The following is a 6,161-nucleotide window of genomic DNA, read 5'->3' on the forward strand; positions in this document are numbered from 1 at the left end:
TTGTGACGTATTGTCCGTGTTGTATATGTTGTGTTGGTGTGGATGTTGCATTCATTGTGTCCCATTCATTTGCATAAGCGACGATGGCCTTTTGGAAAAAGCGACGGTGGCCTTATTGGCAAATAGTGACAGTGTGCCCAATGGAAAAATTGAGACGGTGGGAGTTTTACTCCGAATTGGTACCACACGCATTTGCATAAGTTGAGTCGCATTAAAATGGCATGTGATGTTATGCTCAATATGTATTTATATGATGTGGTAATGAGACGTTGTTGAGACGTAGCGATGAGATGCTTGTTTGATGTATTCGTATTATACTTGTGAATGAAATATGATGTTATACTTGTTACTTGACAATCTTACTGTATTGCTAGATGTTTAGTGAATTGAACTGTATAACATGTTATGTGATGATAAGTGGTGATATATGTATGATCTTTACTACGCTTTGAATATTATCATACGTTTCTTTATCGTGAATAATATCTCACCCCTTATGTTTGAATGTTACCCTTCGTTGGTAACGTACAGGTGATGACGCGGAGTAGTCGTGTACCTTATAGCTCGAGTCGGTGTGTCGATGCTCTGATACGTAGAACTCGGGGGGGGGGGGGATTCCGGATTAATTGCTTATGTCTTGCTTCTTGTTGTTTACCTTTTGTTGGCTTTCATCATTATGTTATGCTGAGACTTGTTGGATATATTGCACCAAGTTGGCCATGATGTTATGATATTCGATGTGATTACTTTTTGGCATTGATGATTAATGCATTGGTTATTGCCCCCCTTTATATGTGTTATGTATCTATGTTGATGAGCATGATATGTGAATGTTTTATTAGTTGATTAAATGTGACGCTTCGAATCATGATGCTTGAATTGTTTTTAAGATTTTTGCACTATGATTTTCCTGCTTATTTCGGGGTAGATTTGGGGAGTTACAATCAGCTTTAGGCAAAAAGACTTATATCCTTCTATTTCCCCACTGAGTTTGTTTCTCATGGGAAGATTTTGCTTTAGCTTTCCCATCCATCTTTGGATAGGATGAATCCCTATTTGAGTTTGTTCCTCATTGGGAAGAATCTTGTTTGACTGTCTCTCTCCAGCTCAATCCTGGATTGAACTTTGTCTCCGACAAATATGATCATTTGGATCTTTCTAGGCATTAAAAACCTGGATTAAGAATGTATTTATTTTGCACATGTGAAGATTTTGTCTCTTCATCCAGAACCAGTTTATGGTTTTCCAGAAAGTTGGATTTATTTCCTAGCAGCTTTATTACAAATACTTTCAGAATCATTACCCGACAACAAGTGGTGGTATCTATATATTTGAGAAGCTTGTGTGTCCCATGATTCTCTTTTGGATGGAAAATGACAGTCTCTTTGAAGCATTATGTTAATTCCCAGTGAAGATTATGTTAATCTCTTAAAGATGATAGAGATAATTCGTTGTGAAAATGTTATTTATTCCAATGGATGGTTAATCTCTTCAAAGTTTTGTGATTCTCAAAGTGAATCAAGATTATCATTTGATCAAGTTATTTCCCTCATCAATACTCAAATTCAAGTGTGCCTCAATTCAAGATCATCAACTTTCAAATTCATCCGATGAACCAAAATTAGGGTTTTGACCTAATTCATTGAAATGTTGACATTTCGATCAAGGAATGATATAAAGATTTAGAACATGATTCAAAATGCTCATATGATTCCTTATATCCCACTCATGTGATTCAATAGGCTAGAGAAGTTTGATTCACTGATATTGGAAAGATTGGAATTCAACTGGTAAAAAGTCAACTGTTCAAGAATCAACTTCAACTTTTCAAATTTTTGGTCAACCATATAATCAGGAAAACATGGTTGATGGAACCGTTTGATCAATTTTAATCAAGTAAATCAAGAAAAAGTTTCAAAAGGTGAAAATTAGGGTTTTAGAATTTTTTTAAGTACCAAATTTCATGTTCAAGTATCCTACTTTGAAAGCTTATAAATTTTTCCTCAAGTCATCATTTCTCACACCTAAGGTCTCTACTCAATGATGATGCTTCATACTTGAATATTGTAAAGAGAATTGATCAAAATTATCATAAGGATTGGAAGTTATGGATTGATCAAGTTGGGTTTTCAAAGTTGTAAAAATGTTCCAACACTCAGAAATTTTTCTAAGTGTTGAATAACTTATTTTCTCAATTTTGTTGACCAATTTTCATTAAGATCCAAGTTGAATTTCTTCAAGTTACCAACATGAAAGTTGAAGTATGCGATCTCATCTTTTCAAAAAGTCCAAGAGCATGAATTTTTTTTGCTTGAGCATTAAGTTATGATTTTCACAAGAGGCTATGGTAGTGCTGTTTGTTCAAGACAAATTTGCACCAAATTATATTTCACACGAATTCAAGGGAACTTTTGGCCAATTTTCAAGTATCTCCAGAGCATATCATCAACTGGAGACTTTTTCCATGCCTTAAGATCTTCAAAATGATCCCAAACTTTGCACCATATTATCTTCATTCATGGGAGGAAAACATGATCCAACATACCATCCCAAACTTTTTTGTGCATTACTAGAAAGATGAATTTTGATCATTGCATTTTTTTCATGGATCAAGGATACACTCTAAACATCATAACAACTTTGATATGGTGTGAGAAATCAGAAAACAAAGCAAGTATAAGCTACTAAAGTGAATACCAACTTTTGTACTTTTAACCATTTTCATGGTGTGTTTTTCCAGAATTTCTCCAAAGAAGATTTCATTATTCTCTTGCTTTATGTGGATAATATGTTAATTGTTGGAAAAGATATTTCAAGAATTAAAGAGTTGAAGAACACTTTGAGTGGATCTTTTTCTATGAAGGAATTAGGAGAGGCTCAGAAAATTCTTGGTATTGAGATTGTTCGAGATCGAAATGAGAAGAAGTTGTACTTGTCACAAGAAAAATATGTGGAGAAACTTCTTCGATGTTTTAGTATGGATAAGGCTAAAGCAGTGAATATTCCACTTGCTTCTCATTTCATGCTTAGTCATAAACCATGTCCATCTACGGATGAAGAAAAGTTGAGTATGAAGAATATTCCATACTCACCGACCGTTCGTAGTTTGATGTATGTTATGGTTTGTACAAGACCCAATTTTGCTAATGCCGTGAGAATGGTGAGTCGTTATCTCTCAAATCTAGGAAAAGATCATTGGGAGGCCGTGAAGTGGGTGATGAGATATTTGCGTGGCATTTTGAATTTGAGACTAACTTTGGGATGCAACAAGCCTATGTTGGTTGGATATACAGATTTAGATTTGGCGGAAAGCTTGGATGGTCGAAAATCAACGGGATATATGGTGACTTTTGTCGGGGGAGTCATGGCTTAGAAATCAAAATTGCAAAAGTGTGTTGCACTCTCTGCTATCGAAGCCGAGTTTATAGCCGTCCTGAAAGCGTCAAAAGAGTTGTTATGATTGAGGAAATTTGCAATGGAACTTAGTGTGAAATAAGAAAAGTATGTCTAGTTTTGTGATAATCAAATTGCCATTCACTTATCGAATAATTCTTCCTTTCACTTGAGATCGAAGCATATTGATGTTCGTTATCATTGGATTCGTGATGCATTAGATTTCAAGTTGATGGATCTTGAGAAGATTCACACTGATGACAATGATTTGGATATGTTGACAAAAGTAGTGAGAAGAGAGAAAAATCAGCAGGCACATCAAAATCTCGTAGCCTCAATTTTAGCACTGTTCAGTCCCACGAAATCAGAGTTTGCGCATAATGCAACAGTCGGATCGTCCTGAAATTTTGACACAACGTTCATGACCTATAAGAGCATATTATGAACGGTGGTGATTGAATTCAGAGCTTTCTAAGTCGGTTTGTCGAGTCCATCTTTGAGGTCCGAATTTCTTGGTGTTTTGTGGGTTCTTTTGTCTCTCTTGATTCTTGTTGTATTCCAAGATTGATTGCAAATCTTAATGATGTTGATGTATACCTATAACTAGTGTTAGAGAGAATCCGATTTGTTCCTATTGTTGATTATAGTGGAGATTTTAAGTGGCCTACGAGTTCCGTGGTTTTTTACTCCTAATTAACCGAGATTTTTTTTACGATAAAATTGTGTTGTGTTGTTTGATGTGTTTTTTCTTGTTGATTGTCGTTGCATGTGATACTTAGGAAAGTTTATGTTGTTGAATATTTCGTTATGTTTGTGACTTCCTCCCAACCGTTAGTGGTATTTATAACAATGTAAGTTGTTTATCAATAAGGATATAAATACAACCATGATTCAATATCATTTAACTCTTGTTGGATGAAGTCTTAATCAAGTGTTGCATCTTTGGATCATTTGTTTAGTGGCCGATAAAATTTAGAAAATATGGTGTCATGCCTGAAAGTCATTTTCAAAACATTTTCTTTTAAATTATCATCACACAATTGATTTTTCTCAAGTGGTCGGGGAATGGTATAAATATTTTTGTGAGTTACAATCAATTGTAAGTTTTGTTTTTACAAAACATGTTAATGTTGTAAATGTAATACAGAAGATAGTCTAATATATATGATCAATAATAATGAGTTTTGAACACTAATTCTAATTTGTGTATAATAAAGTACGCTTATTTTCCATCCCTCAATAAACGAAGGGGTGCAGTTACCGTGCATAGATAAAAATTTATGCACCATGCATAGATTATTATGGACCCTTGGATCATTGGATCAAATTCTAGACGTCAAGTGTTATTACTCAATACTCACCACTCAATACTCAATACTCAATACTCAATACTGGATTAAAAACATGATCCAATGACTTATGTAGGCTTATGCATGGTGCATAAGTAAAATCCTTATGCATATTAGCCAAAGCCATAAACGAAGTATGTTTAGGCAATTTCCCTAGACTATACCCCATTAAGTCCACATATTAGTGAATGGATGTTGTTTATGAACAAGACAAATTGAAAACCCATAAACATCATTATTCCAAAATGACATATGGAAGTCGATAAACATATTTAATATTTTATAATGCTTTATGGTTTTTTTACATGAGTAAAGAATATCAAAATCTTTACACATTAAAAATTTAAAATTGATACTAAAAAATTTGGAAATTTAAATTTTTACTTTTTAAAACTAATTAATAGATGATGAAAAAGTTTTTTCTTTAATAATTTTGGGGTCTTTTCTTGAATGGTGTTGATGAATTATATTGTGGATATGATATGGATTCAAGATTTCATCGACACATTTCTTAAAAAAAATAGCAATGTTAATATTTAACACACATATATATATATATATATATATATATATATATATATATATATATATATATATATATATATATATATATATATATATATATATGGTTCACCATCTTTTGCTTTTTCCTTTGCTACACCTCGAACAAGAAACACAGCTTCTATAAGCAATTGTCCGTACGTAGTAGCATGGCCACCTATTTTCATTGTTTCGGCCACAAATTTCATATAAACGTAACAAAATACATTGTGCCTCACAGGTTAACATAGACTCGCCATGCAATAGTTGTTTACACTATCCCCATTCATGGGATTAATCTCCAATTATTAATGATTATGAAAGAAGCCACTAGTGTTCCTAAATCAATGGATTTAATCTCCAATTTTTCATAAGATGGTTATATATGTCTTGGACAGATTAGAAAATATGCTCTCCATTGTCAATAAAATACAATGTCTCCATGACATCACAAACATAACAACAATTTGGAGAAAATTATATATATTATTATATTAAAAATTTATATCAAAAAATAAAAAATAAAACCATAATGAATAATAAGAAATTTACTTCCATTGCCCTAATCTTTGATAAAGTTGAAAGTATCATTCTTTCTCCATTCATCAAATGAAGTAGTATCTTTCTGGTTTAGAAAAAAAAATAAATAAAATAAAATAACATTAAATGATAATTGTAAATAATCACATTTAAAGTCTCCTCATAAAACTAATTTTTAAATAAAATATGCATAAAATACATATACAAACTAAATTATAACTAACGATTTAATAAACTAAATAAACTCAAAAAATATAAACCAAATCTATTATTTAGAATAAAGTATGACTAAATGACAATATACAACATAAAATTGAAAACAAAACTAATATGAGCTCA

The sequence above is a fragment of the Vicia villosa genome, unplaced genomic scaffold (assembly GCF_029867415.1).
Source record: "Vicia villosa cultivar HV-30 ecotype Madison, WI unplaced genomic scaffold, Vvil1.0 ctg.000481F_1_1, whole genome shotgun sequence".
NCBI lineage: Eukaryota > Viridiplantae > Streptophyta > Magnoliopsida > Fabales > Fabaceae > Vicia > Vicia villosa.